Here is a 12,220-nt window from a genome sequence, read left to right on the forward strand (position 1 = left end):
ATCCAAGTACTAACCGGGCCCGACCCTGCTTAGCTTCCGAGATCAGACGAGATCGGGCGTGCTCAGGGAGGTGTGGCCGTAAGCCTATCGACAGTTTGAATTTGGGCCTTTTATAGAGTGTGTGGACATGTCCTAATGGAATGATTGACAGGATTTTTTTCCAAAATTAATTGACCCCAATCAAAAAAGGCTTACAGCACCTGGTATTCCCAGGCGGTCTCCCATCCAAGTACTAACCGGGCCCGACCCTGCTTAGCTTCCGAGATCAGACGAGATCGGGCGTGCTCAGGGAGGTGTGGCCGTAAGCCTATCGACAGTTTGAATTTGGGCCTTTTATAGAGTGTGTGGACATGTCCTAAAAGAATGATTGACAGGATTTTTTTCCAAAATTAATTGACCCCAATCAAAAAGGCTTACAGCACCTGGTATTCCCAGGCGGTCTCCCATCCAAGTACTAACCGGGCCCGACCCTGCTTAGCTTCCGAGATCAGACGAGATCGGGCGTGCTCAGGGAGGTGTGGCCGTAAGCCTATCGACAGTTTGAATTTGGGCCTTTTATAGAGTGTGTGGACATGTCCTAAAGGAATGATTGACAGGATTTTTTTCCAAAATTAATTGACCCCAATCAAAAAAGCTTACAGCACCTGGTATTCCCAGGCGGTCTCCCATCCAAGTACTAACCGGGCCCGACCCTGCTTAGCTTCCGAGATCAGACGAGATCGGGCGTGCTCAGGGAGGTGTGGCCGTAAGCCTATCGACAGTTTGAATTTGGGCCTTTTATAGTGTGTGGACATGTCCTAAAAGAATGATTGACAGGATTTTTTTCCAAAATTAATTGACCCCAATCAAAAAGGCTCACAGCAACTGGTATTCCCAGGCGGTCTCCCATCCAAGTACTAACCGGGCCCGACCCTGCTTAGCTTCCGAGATCAGACGAGATCGGGCGTGCTCAGGGAGGTGTGGCCGTAAGCCTATCGACAGTTTGAATTTGGGCCTTTTATAGAGTGTGTGGACATGTCCTAATGGAATGATTGACGATTTTTTTCCAAAATTAATTGACCCCAATCAAAACAGCTTACAGCACCTGGTATTCCCAGGCGGTCTCCCATCCAAGTACTAACCGGGCCCGACCCTGCTTAGCTTCCGAGATCAGACGAGATCGGGCGTGCTCAGGGAGGTGTGGCCGTAAGCCTATTGACAGTTTGAATTTGGGCCTTTTATAGAGTGTGTGGACATCTGCTAAATGAATGATTGACTCCTTTTGTTCTAGAAAGAATAACTGATCTGAATCAAAAAGCTTGCAGCACCTGATATTCCCCAGGCGTTCTCCCATCCAAGTACTAACCAGGCACGACCCTGCTTAGCCTCAGAGATCAGACCAGATCTGGCGCGCTGAGGGAGGTGTGGCCGTAAGACGATTGGCCGGTTGAATTCAGGCCTTTTATAGAGTGTGTGGACATCTCCTACATGAATGATTGACTCATTTTATTCTAAAATGAATTGACTGGAATCAAAAAAATTACAGTACCTGGTATTCCCAGGCAGTCTCCCATCCAAGTACTAACCAGGCCGCACCCTGCTTAGCTTCCAAGATCAGGCGTGCTGAGGGAGGTGTGGCCGTAAGCTGATTGGCCGTGTGATTTTGGGCCTTTTATAGAGTGTGTGGACATCTCCTAAATGAATGATTGACTCCTTTTTTTCTAAAATGAATTGAACTGAATCAAATAGCTTACAGCACCTGGTATTCCCAGGCGGGTTCCCATCCAAGAACCAACCAGGCCGGACCCTGCTTAGCTTCCGAAATCAGACGAGATCGGGCGTGCTGAGGGAGGTGTGGCCGTAAGCCGAATGGCTGGTTGAATTCAGCACGAGGAGGAACCTCGCAGTCTTTGGGGCGGGCGGGGGATGACAGAGGGTGTAGCCGGAATTGTCCCGCACGCAAGGAAGCCACGGGGTCCCGGGGGTCCGGCGCCAGCGGCCTTACTTTCTGGGGTTATCGCTTCTCGGCCTTTTGGCTAAGATCACGTGGATATCGTCGTTTTTGTTTACGGGAGTTTTTTTTGCCTATTGTGGAGACCTTTTTTTGTGGATTGGTTGTTTGGCGGCGGAGGCCATACTCTTTGCGGAGATGGCCTCTTCGACAGCGGCAGGAGCTGCTTCTTGGGTTGGTTTAAGGAACACGCTTCGCTTTCAATGGAAGGAAGACAAGGATTCATTGATGTGGGGACGGGAGCAGTTTGGTCGGTTGGTGTTAATGGGAGTGCTTCAGCTGAAGGTGGCCGATGTGATGTGCCTTCAGGGTAATGTACAGGACAGATCCTTTGATGTGACTTTCTATACGGAAGCTATGTCGGTGGCGGTGCTGCAAAAGGCTAAAGCAGCTGGGGATGTTGAGCCTTTGAGTTTTTTTGTGGTGACTGACTTGTCTAAACGCAACTTTAGAGTAGTCACTGTTCACATGTATAACCCGCATGTCTCTGATGAGGATGTGAAATTCTTTTTGGGGAGGTACTGTGTCGTGAAGTCGGGGGCAAGGTATGTTAGAGACAGCCTTGGCTTCTGGACGGGCAGGAGACAATTCCAAGTATTGTTGAAGGAGGATCCGGCTTACCCGCAGGGCTTTCTTCACCCGCCGGCCTTGTTTGCGATCGGTGCAGACAGGGGGACACTGTATTATGCCAACCAGCCCCCATTCTGTAAGAGATGCATGGCGTATGGTCACATCGTTGTTGAAGGGGTGGCTAAAAGAGTTATGGAGGGGAGGGTGGGGGAGAGCCCTTCCTCAGTCTCTATGGAGGGTGGTTTGGTGTCGGGGACTGTGGAAGAGGTGGGAGGCTTTCTTGCTTCAGGGGTGGGGATGGTGCCTCCTTTGTCTCCCTTGCGGCCTCTGAGTTTGGGGGTTGGCCTGAATGGGGTGGAGGCGATGGATTTGGAGGTAGGGAGTGAGGCGGTAGGGGGTTCTAGGTCTGATAGGGTTATTGGGGGCTTTGGGTTCTTTGGTGGGGATTGAGGGGATGTGGTGTTCTCTTTGCTTTCTAGTTTTGGGGATGGTTTGTTTGGATGTTATGACTGTGAATGTGCGGGGGCTCAGGGATCCAGTCAAGAGGCAGGCTGTCTTTCATTATTTGGGGGCCGTGCGTTTTGATCTTTGTTTTTTGCAAGAGGTTCATCTACGGGATGGAGGGGATGTGCAGAGGTTTACGAGGGAGTGGGGGCGTGGTGGTTCTGTTTGGAGTGTGGGAGGGGTGCACTCATCAGGGGTTGGGATTTTGTTTGGGGAAACGGGAGTGGTGTTGGAAAACAGTTTTGTGGGGATGCAGGGGAGGGTTGTGGGGGCGGATGTGACATGGGGTGGATTTTGGTTGAGGGTGGTGGGGGTCTATGGTCCACAGAGGGAGCAGGATAGGAGGGCTATGGTGGAGGGACTTGTGCCATTGTGTGCCACAAATAGGCTTCTTATTATTGGAGGAGACTTTAATGTGGAATTGCGGGGGGCACAGGCAGATGGTAGTGTGGGAGCTCTTAGGGGGCTCTTCGCCAGTAAGGGGTTGGTGGATGGGGGATTATTGGCTGCCCCTGCTCTGGATGGTCCGACGTGGCGTAACTCACGGGGTGTGGCGAGACGACTGGATTATATTTTTGTGCCACGGGTGATGGGTCTGGTGTGTGGGCGTCTTATGCCGGTTTTCTTTTCTGATCACGAGGGTGTTCTCCTTAGGTTGGGGGAACCTGGGTGCACGTTTGGTAGAGGGTATTGGAAATTGAGATCTGAGGTTTTGGATGATGGGGTGTTTGTGAGGGACTTTTTGTTTTTTTTTGAAGGGCTACAGGGCCTTAGGCCTCTCTGTGCAGGGGTGCTGGAGTGGTGGGAGGTGGTGAAGAGTAGGATTGGTGTTTTTGTGAGGGATTTTGAGAAGAGGAAGGTCAGGGCTGAGAGGAAATTGGTAAGGGGGCTTCAGGGACTCTTGGACCTGGAATATGTGCCGGTTAATTATGGGTTGGGGATGGATTTTGTGAAGTGTGCCTCTTTAAAGGCACAGTTGCGAGAAGTGTATGAGGGTGAGGCTCGAGTGTTCTTGAGGAAAGCATGTTCCGATTTTGTGGAGTCCAATGAGACGTGCTCCGCGGGGTTTTTTCGTTCGGTTAAGGAGAGGCAGAGGAGGCAAGTTTTTGTTGGGGTGAGGGGTGCCACGGGGATCGTGGTTAGTAAGCCCGACCTGATGGTGGGGGCTGCCACGGATTCTTTTCGGGAGTTTTTTCGGGGTGGGGAGGTAGATGAGGGGATGGGGGGGGTCTTTTTGAGCCGGTTGTCTAGGATGGTGCCAGAGGGGGTGAGGGAGGAGTTGGAGGCCCCGATTTCCCTGGTGGAGTTGGAAGGGGCGCTCCGCAGGATGGGGAAGGGGAGGGTGCCTGGGTTGGATGGTCTCCCGGCTGAATTTTATTTGAAGTTTTGGGGTTTGCTTGGGCCGGTGGTATTGGAGGTGTTATTGAAGGTCCTGGAGTCGGGACAGTTGTGCCGCTCCATGGGTGTGGGGGTGTTGTCACTGATATATAAGAAGGGGGATGCTGGGTTTCTTGGGAATTGGTGACCATTGACCATGCTTTGTGTGGATTACAAATTGCTGGCAAAAGTGCTGGCAGGTAGGTTGCACCGGGCTCTTCCTTTTGTGGTGCATGTGGACCAAACTTGTGGTGTTGAAGGGCGGTCAGTTAGGTGGAATCTCCAGCTGGTGAGGGATGCTATTGCGTGGGCAGAGGACAGGGGGTTGCCCTTGATGGTGGCCGCACTGGACCAGGAGAAAGCTTTTGACAGGGTGAATAGGGACTTTCTTTTCCGGGTGATGGATTGTTTGGGGTTTGGGGGTCTTTTTGTTGGTTGGCTTAAGTTACTTTATAGGGATGCAGGGTGTCGGGTGAGTATTAATGGGCATTTGGGGGAGGTGTTTGCAGTGGATTCGGGAGTGAGGCAGGGGTGTCCTCTGTCTGCGCTATTGTATGTGTTGTATATGGAGCCTTTGGCAGAGGCGATTAGGGGAGATGTGGGGGTTGAGGGACTGTTGGTCCCGGGGAGTGGTGGGTTGAGGGTGAAGGTGTCACAGTATGCTGATGATACATCTTTGTTGTTGTGTAGGGATTCTTGTTTGTTGAGGTCGTTGGAGATATTTCGGGATTTTGGGATGGCATCTGGGGCGGTGCTGAATTTGAAAAAGTCGTCAGTGAAATATTTTGGTTGTTGGCAGGGACGAAAGGATGTTCCCGGGGGGTTGTCTCTTTGTGTGGGGCCTTTGTTGATACTGGGGGTGAAGTTTGTGTGTTTTGGTTTCGGCGTCTTTGAACTGGACGGATGCCGTGGTGGCGATGAAGAAGAAGTTGGCTATGTGGAAAACAAGGTCTTTGTCATATGTGGGGAAGGTGTTGGTTTTGAAAGTGGATGTGCTTTCAACATTGCTGTATTTGGCGTATGTTTTTCCTTTGCCGGCCTGCATGCGAAGGGGTGTGGTGAGGATGGTGTTCGGTTTTCTGTGGGGTGGGGCATATGAGTATGTGGCGAGGGTTCGGATGCTGGCCCCGGTGGGGTCAGGGGGGAGAGGGGTTCCAGATTTCCCTTTGAAATTGGATGTGGTTTTTGTTTCTTTTTTGTTACAGGAGTTGTCGCAGCCGGTTTTGCACCCCTCTGGATATTTTTTGAGGGTGTATTTCTCATATCAGGCCAGGGGGGTGTTGGAGTGGTCCAATGCAGGGCCTCGGGCGGAACTTTTGCCGTGGCATTACAAACATGCGGCGAAATGGATGCGTAGGTGGGTCGGGATAGATGTGGCAAGGGTGGGTGTTGACCATAGACAGTTATATGAGGTGGTGGTGGGGAGGGTTTGTGCCCCTGCTGTCGTGGGGGTCCCGGGGGCTGTGTGGGAGGCAGTTCAGATGAGGGGGCTGGATAATAGATTAAAAGATATGCATTGGCTTTGTTTGCACAAATGCTTTCCGGTGAGGGCGGTGATGTATGGGCGGGGATTGGCGAGGTCGCCGGTGTGTCCGAGGGTGAGGTGTGTAGGGGATGAGAGTGTGAGGCATGTGTTCTGGGATTGTTTTTTTGCTGGGTTGGTGTGGGCAAGGGCGCTGGGTCTCTTGCAGATGGTGAAGGGGGGTTTTAGGGTGACTTGGGAGAGGGTGGAGAGGGGGGTGGGGAGGGTGGATGGAAGTGTTCAGGATGGGTTTCTTTTGTGGTTGGTGATTAGTTTGTTTAAACGGTGCTTGTGGGAAGCTAGGATGGGGGTGGTGAAGGGTGGGGCAGGGATGGGGGTGGAAGGGATTTATCGAAGGGTGGAGGAAGATTTGAGGGGGCGGATGAGGAGGGATGTGCGGAGGTGGGGTTTTCATGCACTGCGGGAGAGATGGAAGGGGGGTTTGGGTTTATTGTGAGGGTGGGTTTGGTTTGATGGGGGGACTTGTATTAATGTATTGGTATGTGGTGGATTGTTGTGTTTTGTTTTTTCTTTGAATGTCAATTGTTGCAAGGTGGGGAGGGTGGAGGGTGTTTGTGTGTTGTGGGATGATGGGGTATTGTGTGTGTTGTTGATGTTGTGCTGTGTATGTGGTAATAAACACCCTTGAACAATCTGTTCTTATCAGTTTAATATCTGATACGTCCCCCATCGGGGTACTATACATATTAAATGGATTTTTCGAACAGGGAGTCGGAAGCGGGGCTTGCTCCGTCCGCTCCACGCATCGACTCGGTATTGCAGTACCTCCGAGAACGGTGCACCCTCTGTTTCCTGTCAAAGAGAAGAAGGACAACGCTAACCTTCACCCCACTTAAAAGCTCTGCCCTGCTCAAAAAGCAAGCTAACAGGAAAGAGAGCTTTTGGGAAATTTGTGCTAACACTTTTTTCTGGTGTTCTCACTGTTTATCTAGGAAAAAGGGAAAAAAGGTCAAGAGACTGTGTGTGTGTGTGTGTGTGTGTGTGTGTGTGTGTGTGTGTGTGTGTCTGTGTGTCTGTGTGTGTGTGTCTGTGTGTGTGTGTGTGTCTGTGTGTCTGTGTGACTGTGTGACTGTGTGTCTGTGTGTCTGTGTCTGTGTCTGTGTCTGTGTCTGTGTCTGTGTCTGTGTCTGTGTCTGTGTCTGTGTCTGTGTGTGTGGTTTATTTTTGTGTCTTTCCATCTGGTTTCAAATCCACAGGCAACATTACATGTTAACCACTATATCAACTCCAAAGTAGAATTGTGAACTCTCTCCCTTACTTAGCAAGCTAGCATTTGCAAGAGCACTTGCGAACTAGGTGCGTGCGAAGCGCTTTTTCGGCCTCTTTCAGTTTTCCCTCCATTTTACTTAAAAAAAACAACAAAAAAAAACGATAAAGGTCAGGAGGCCATGTGTCTGGCTGACTGGCTGGCTGCATGCCTGCCTGCCTGCCTGCCTGCCTGCGACAGTGTCCGAGCTGGCAAACCCACGAGACTCTGGGCCGGAATATAACAAGTGTACCCGGATTCTAGGCCTCCGACCAGCATACAACTCTGGTTTCTCTTCAATTCTCTTCAAACTCTTCAAGTTTTTCGCCTTTTACTAAAGACTTCCGTGGAGAGCAACGCTTACGAGTTCAACGTATTTTTGGACGAGCTTTGCTCCCGGCAGAGCCCCATACCTTGTTTGAAGAGAAATTGGCGCTAGGTCCGCTGCTGTCTTTGCCGCTGGTCCGGCTTTGATTGGGCCGAGTGACGGATCTCCTCGGTTGCGGCCCGCCGGGGGGTGGAAAATATGGAGCGCTTCACGGATTTGCGTGTCATCCTTTCGCAGGGGCCATGCTAATCTTCTCTGTATCGATCCAATTTTAGTATATGTGCTGCCGAAGCGAGCACATGAGTGTGGGCGTAGCCAAGCTTTTGTTTGACGCCGTTTGTTGAACGCGTGGAACCTCGCGGTCTTTGGGGCGGGCGGGGGATGACAGAGGGTGTAGCCGGAATTGTCCCGCACGCAAGGAAGCCCCGGGGTCCCGGGGGTCCGGCGTCAGCGGCCTTCCTTTCTGGGGTTATCGCTTCTCGGCCTTTTGGCTAAGATCAAGTCGTGTACCGCGGTACAATGACCCTTTAGTTCGAAAGCCGATGGTTGGAGGGCGTTAAAGGCTGATTCCGTACCGAAGGTACCGGAGGTGATGTGTCTGCAGGGGAATGCAATGGAGGCAGCATACGACGTGACTTTCTACACGGAACGGATGTGTGAGACAACGATGGACAGGGCAAAGACCTTGGCAGGTGAGCGGCCACTGTCACTCTTTAATGTTACCTGTCTTGCAAAGACAAATTTCCGGACGATGAACGTACACATGTACAATCCCCACGTTTCGGACTTGGCGATAGAGGCTTTCCTTAGTCGCTTCTGTGACGTCACGTCAGGGGCAAAGATGGTAAAGGACTCATTGGGGTTCTGGAACGGGCGTCGCCAGTTCCAGGTGCTCCTTCGGCCTGACCCGGGGGTTTCGATGGCTTCCTTCACCCCCCGGCCTACTTTTCACTTGGATCGGACAGGGGGATGCTCTTCTATGCCCGTCAGCCCCCTTTCTGCAGGAAGTGCATGCTCTATGGACATGGTGCGGCAAATTGCAGCGTCCAGAAATGCCGCTTTTGTCATGCCGAAGGCCATGAGGCCAAGGACTGTAAAGAGCCAAAAGAATGCCATGGCTGTGGTAGTAGGCAGCACCTGTTCCGCGATTGCCTGTCCTGCCAGAAATCGTATGCCGCAGCTGCTGCAGGAAGACAGGGAACTGGCGTTTCGGAGGGGGGCAAGGGACCTTTCGGGGACAGCGTTGCGGCCACAGTGGGGGATGAGCAGGAGAAGTCACTCCCAACAGAGCCCACTCCAACCATTGAACCCAGGGCTGGGCGGCCATCGGATATACTGGGGGGTAAGGTCGAGGGGCCAGCAACCCTGCAGCAGGGGACGGAAGGGGGTCGTGGAAGGAAGGGGGAGCCCGTGTCCACTCCTGCTGGGGCAGGGGGGCTAGGGGCCCTGGTGGAAGGAAATGGTAGAGAATCTGCCGGTGGTGAGGTCAGGTGACTGGGACGCTTCCATAGAGGGGCTGCTTCCAGCTGGGGGAAGTGGGGTGGAGTCGGCAGGCGTGGGGAAAACCCCAGAGCTGAGCCCTTACGAGGGTAAGAAAAACAGGGCGAAGCGGAAGGGTGGTGTCACGGATGGGGAGGAATGCCTGAAGGAGGGGGTAGGGAAACGGGCAGTCGGGCCTCGGGACAGTCCCATAGAGGTTGTTCCGGAGTCCCCCCTGAACACCCCCATGGCTGTGACAATGGAGGACGTGGAGTCATCACCACCTGCCTTGTTCCTTCCTCCGGGAATCCGGGGGCCGCAGGACCCCCTTGGAGTGGCGGAGACCACTGTCCCCAACCCGATTCCGGCATCTTGGGCATCGGCCCAGGGGGTGACGGACATAAGTGGGGATGAACTTGGGCCCTCCTTTGATGGGGTAGACTTTTCCCCAGAAGTGGGGAATGTGTTTGCCCCCTTAACGGGGGATATTGAACGAGGGAACATGAGGTGAGCCCCCTGTCCTGGGCCATGAATGTTATGGGGCTAATTTTATATGCATTATGGCGGGTGTCACAATCGTTAGCCTTAACGTACGGGGGTTGAGAGACACGGTGAAAAGGAGGATGGTGTTTGGGTACCTGGAGGGTCTGGGGTTTGACTTCTGCCTGCTACAAGAGGTACATTTAAGGGATGGTGGGGATGTAGCTAAGTACCAGAAGGAATGGGTAAAGGGGGGGTCTGTTTGGGGGGTAGGGGGGGTTCACTCTTCCGGGGTAGGGGTGTTGTTCGGAAATAGGGAGGTGATGGTGGAGAGCACACTTGTAGTTTTGCCGGGGAGGGTCGTGGGGGTAGATGTCACTTTGAGGGGGTGTAGGTATAGGGTGATTGTGGTGTATGGACCACAGTTGGCGGCAGGCAGGAGGGAGATGGTGGACTCCCTGGCACCGCTGTGCGTCACAAACAGGCAGTTGGTGATAGGGGGTGATTTTAATGTGGATTTAGGTTTGGGAGGGGATAGCAGTGCGGGGGCCATCACCGGGCTAATGGCCTGTCATGGCCTGGTTGACGGCGGCCTGTGCACTACCCCGGCGATGGCCGGTCCCACTTGGCGAAATTCCCGCGGGGTTGCACGGAGGCTCGATTACATTTTTGTCCCTGGGTCCCTTGGTCGGTTGTCCGGGCGGCTGTTGCCGGTTTTCTTCTCGGACCACGATGGGGTGCTCCTGCAGGTGGGTTCCCCGGGTTGCTTCTACGGTAAAGGATACTGGAAACTTGATCGGGCATTGCTGGAGGAGCAAGCTTTCATTTATGCCTTTGTGGAGTTCTATCGGGGGCTCGAGGGCCTCCGGTCAATGTGCGGGGGGGTGTTGGAGTGGTGGGAGATAGTAAAGGTAAGGATCAGGGTCTTCATAATAGGGTATTGCAGGAGGAGAAACAGGGAAGAAGGGAGAGAGGTCGATCGCATCCAGAGGCTGCTCGAATTAGAATACGAGGTAGGTAACCTTGGCGGCTCCTTTGACTGGGAGAGAGCAACCGCCCTGAAGGCACAACTCAGGGAAGTACACGAGCGAAAGGCTCGCTCCTTCCTGGAGCGCGTGCACAGAGGGTTCCTGGAACACAATGAGACCTGGTCTGCCGAGTTCTTTAAGTCAGTGAGGGCTAGGCAGAGTAAGAAGGGTATGTACGGGGTCAGGGACGGTAGAGGGACTGTAGTAAGGGAGCCAGGGGAGATGGTCAGGGCAACCACCGCCCACTTTCAAGGCTTCTTCCAAGAGAGAGCCGTGCATGTAGAGCAGGGAGACGTGTTCTTAGGACACCTCTCTCGGCGTGTACCGGAGGATATCAGGGAAGCGATGGTTGCCCCAATCTCCCTTTCGGAGGTTGAGAGCGCCCTGAGAAGGATGGGGAAAAGGAAAGTTCCTGGGGTGGACGGGCTGCCGGCCGAGTTCTACCTCAAGTTCTGGGGGACGCTGGGCCCGGCGGTCCTTGAGGTCTTGACGGCCATCCTTGAGACGGGGACTCTGGGGGGATCAATGGCCATAGGTGTGCTAGCCCTTCTGTACAAAAAAGGGGATGCAACAGACCTAGGCAACTGGCGGCCGTTGACCATGCTGTGCGTGGACTACAAGCTGCTGGCGAAGGTCCTAGCGGACCGTCTGCGCACAGCCCTACCCTACGTCGTCCATGAGGACCAGACGTGCGGGGTAGAGGGCCGCTCGATCAGGTGGAATCTACAGTTGATTCGGGACTCCATCGCCTGGGTAGAAGATAGGGGACTGCCATTAATGGTGGCAGCGCTCGATCAGGCGAAAGCCTTTGATCGAGTAAACAGGGACTATCTCTACCGTGTTTTAGGAAGGTTAGGATTTGGGGGGAAGTTCATAGGGTGGATCCGTATCCTATACGAGGGAGCTCAATGCAGAGTGAACGTAAACGGTCACCTGGGTGATGTTTTTGTCACTTCCTGTGGGGTCAGGCAGGGATGCCCACTTTCGGCCCTCCTCTTCGTGTTATACATGGAGCCCCTGGGGGCCGCAATTAGGGCAGACACAGAGGTGGAAGGCTTGCTGATCCCGGGAAGCGGCGGGCTGCACGTCAAATTGACGCAGTACACTGACGACAAGACCCTGCTGCTCTGCAAGGACTCGTGCCTGACCAGGGCTCTTGCCATCATTGAGGACCTTGCCAAGTCATCGGTTAAGTTCTTTGGAAGATGGAGCGGTAGGTCTGATGTGCCCGGGGGGTTATCTCCCTGTAACGGGGCCGTAAAGATCCTCGGGATCCATTTTGAGAATTCGGGCTCAGCGTCCTTGAACTGGCAAATGGGTATTGCGGTGGTGAAGGGTAAGTTAGCGATGTGGGGGGCTAGGTCACTGTCCTTCGTGGGCAAGGTCCTGGTTCTCAAAGCAGACATCTTACCGTCCCTTGTGTACCTGGCGCACATTTACCCGTTGCCCGCATGCATGCGGAAGCACCTGGTGAGATTGGTGTTCCGGTTTATGTGGGGTGGCAGGTACGAGTGGGTCGCCAGGGAACGTATGTTCTGCCCCATAAGTGAGGGTGGCAGGGGAGTACCGCACTTCCCTCTAAAGTTGGATGCAATTTTTGTGTCCTTGTTGAGGGAGCTTGCTAATCCAGTGATACACCCGTCTGGGTACCTACTGCGGGTGTTTTTCTCGTACC

At 53.4% G+C, this 12,220-nt stretch overlaps 6 non-coding genes and 3 pseudogenes across 6 annotated transcripts; 2 read left to right on the forward strand and 7 right to left on the reverse strand.

The window, feature by feature from the left end:
• Positions 1–188: 188 nt before the first annotated feature.
• On the reverse strand, positions 189–307 carry LOC114834291. Its single transcript, XR_003778784.2, has one exon. It is a non-coding gene; the product is annotated as a 5S ribosomal RNA (ribosomal RNA).
• Positions 308–410: 103 nt separating this feature from the next.
• LOC114834308 lies at positions 411–529 on the reverse strand. The gene has a single exon (XR_004576830.1). It is a non-coding gene; the product is annotated as a 5S ribosomal RNA (ribosomal RNA).
• Positions 530–632: 103 nt separating this feature from the next.
• LOC114834285 lies at positions 633–751 on the reverse strand. Its single transcript, XR_003778778.1, has one exon. It is a non-coding gene; the product is annotated as a 5S ribosomal RNA (ribosomal RNA).
• A 101-nt stretch (positions 752–852) lies between these two features.
• Positions 853–971, reverse strand: LOC114834281. The gene has a single exon (XR_003778774.2). It is a non-coding gene; the product is annotated as a 5S ribosomal RNA (ribosomal RNA).
• Positions 972–1,072: 101 nt separating this feature from the next.
• On the reverse strand, positions 1,073–1,191 carry LOC114834290. Its single transcript, XR_003778783.2, has one exon. It is a non-coding gene; the product is annotated as a 5S ribosomal RNA (ribosomal RNA).
• A 535-nt stretch (positions 1,192–1,726) lies between these two features.
• LOC114834304 lies at positions 1,727–1,845 on the reverse strand (annotated as a pseudogene).
• A 4,757-nt stretch (positions 1,846–6,602) lies between these two features.
• LOC114834309 lies at positions 6,603–6,771 on the forward strand (annotated as a pseudogene).
• A 739-nt stretch (positions 6,772–7,510) lies between these two features.
• Positions 7,511–7,637, forward strand: LOC114839670 (annotated as a pseudogene).
• Positions 7,638–7,750: 113 nt separating this feature from the next.
• On the reverse strand, positions 7,751–7,857 carry LOC114839672. The gene has a single exon (XR_003782060.2). It is a non-coding gene; the product is annotated as a U6 spliceosomal RNA (small nuclear RNA).
• Between the last annotated feature and the right edge of the window lie 4,363 nt (positions 7,858–12,220).

This window comes from Esox lucius, chromosome 14 (genome assembly GCF_011004845.1).
Source record: "Esox lucius isolate fEsoLuc1 chromosome 14, fEsoLuc1.pri, whole genome shotgun sequence".
NCBI classification, from domain to species: Eukaryota; Metazoa; Chordata; class Actinopteri; order Esociformes; family Esocidae; genus Esox; species Esox lucius.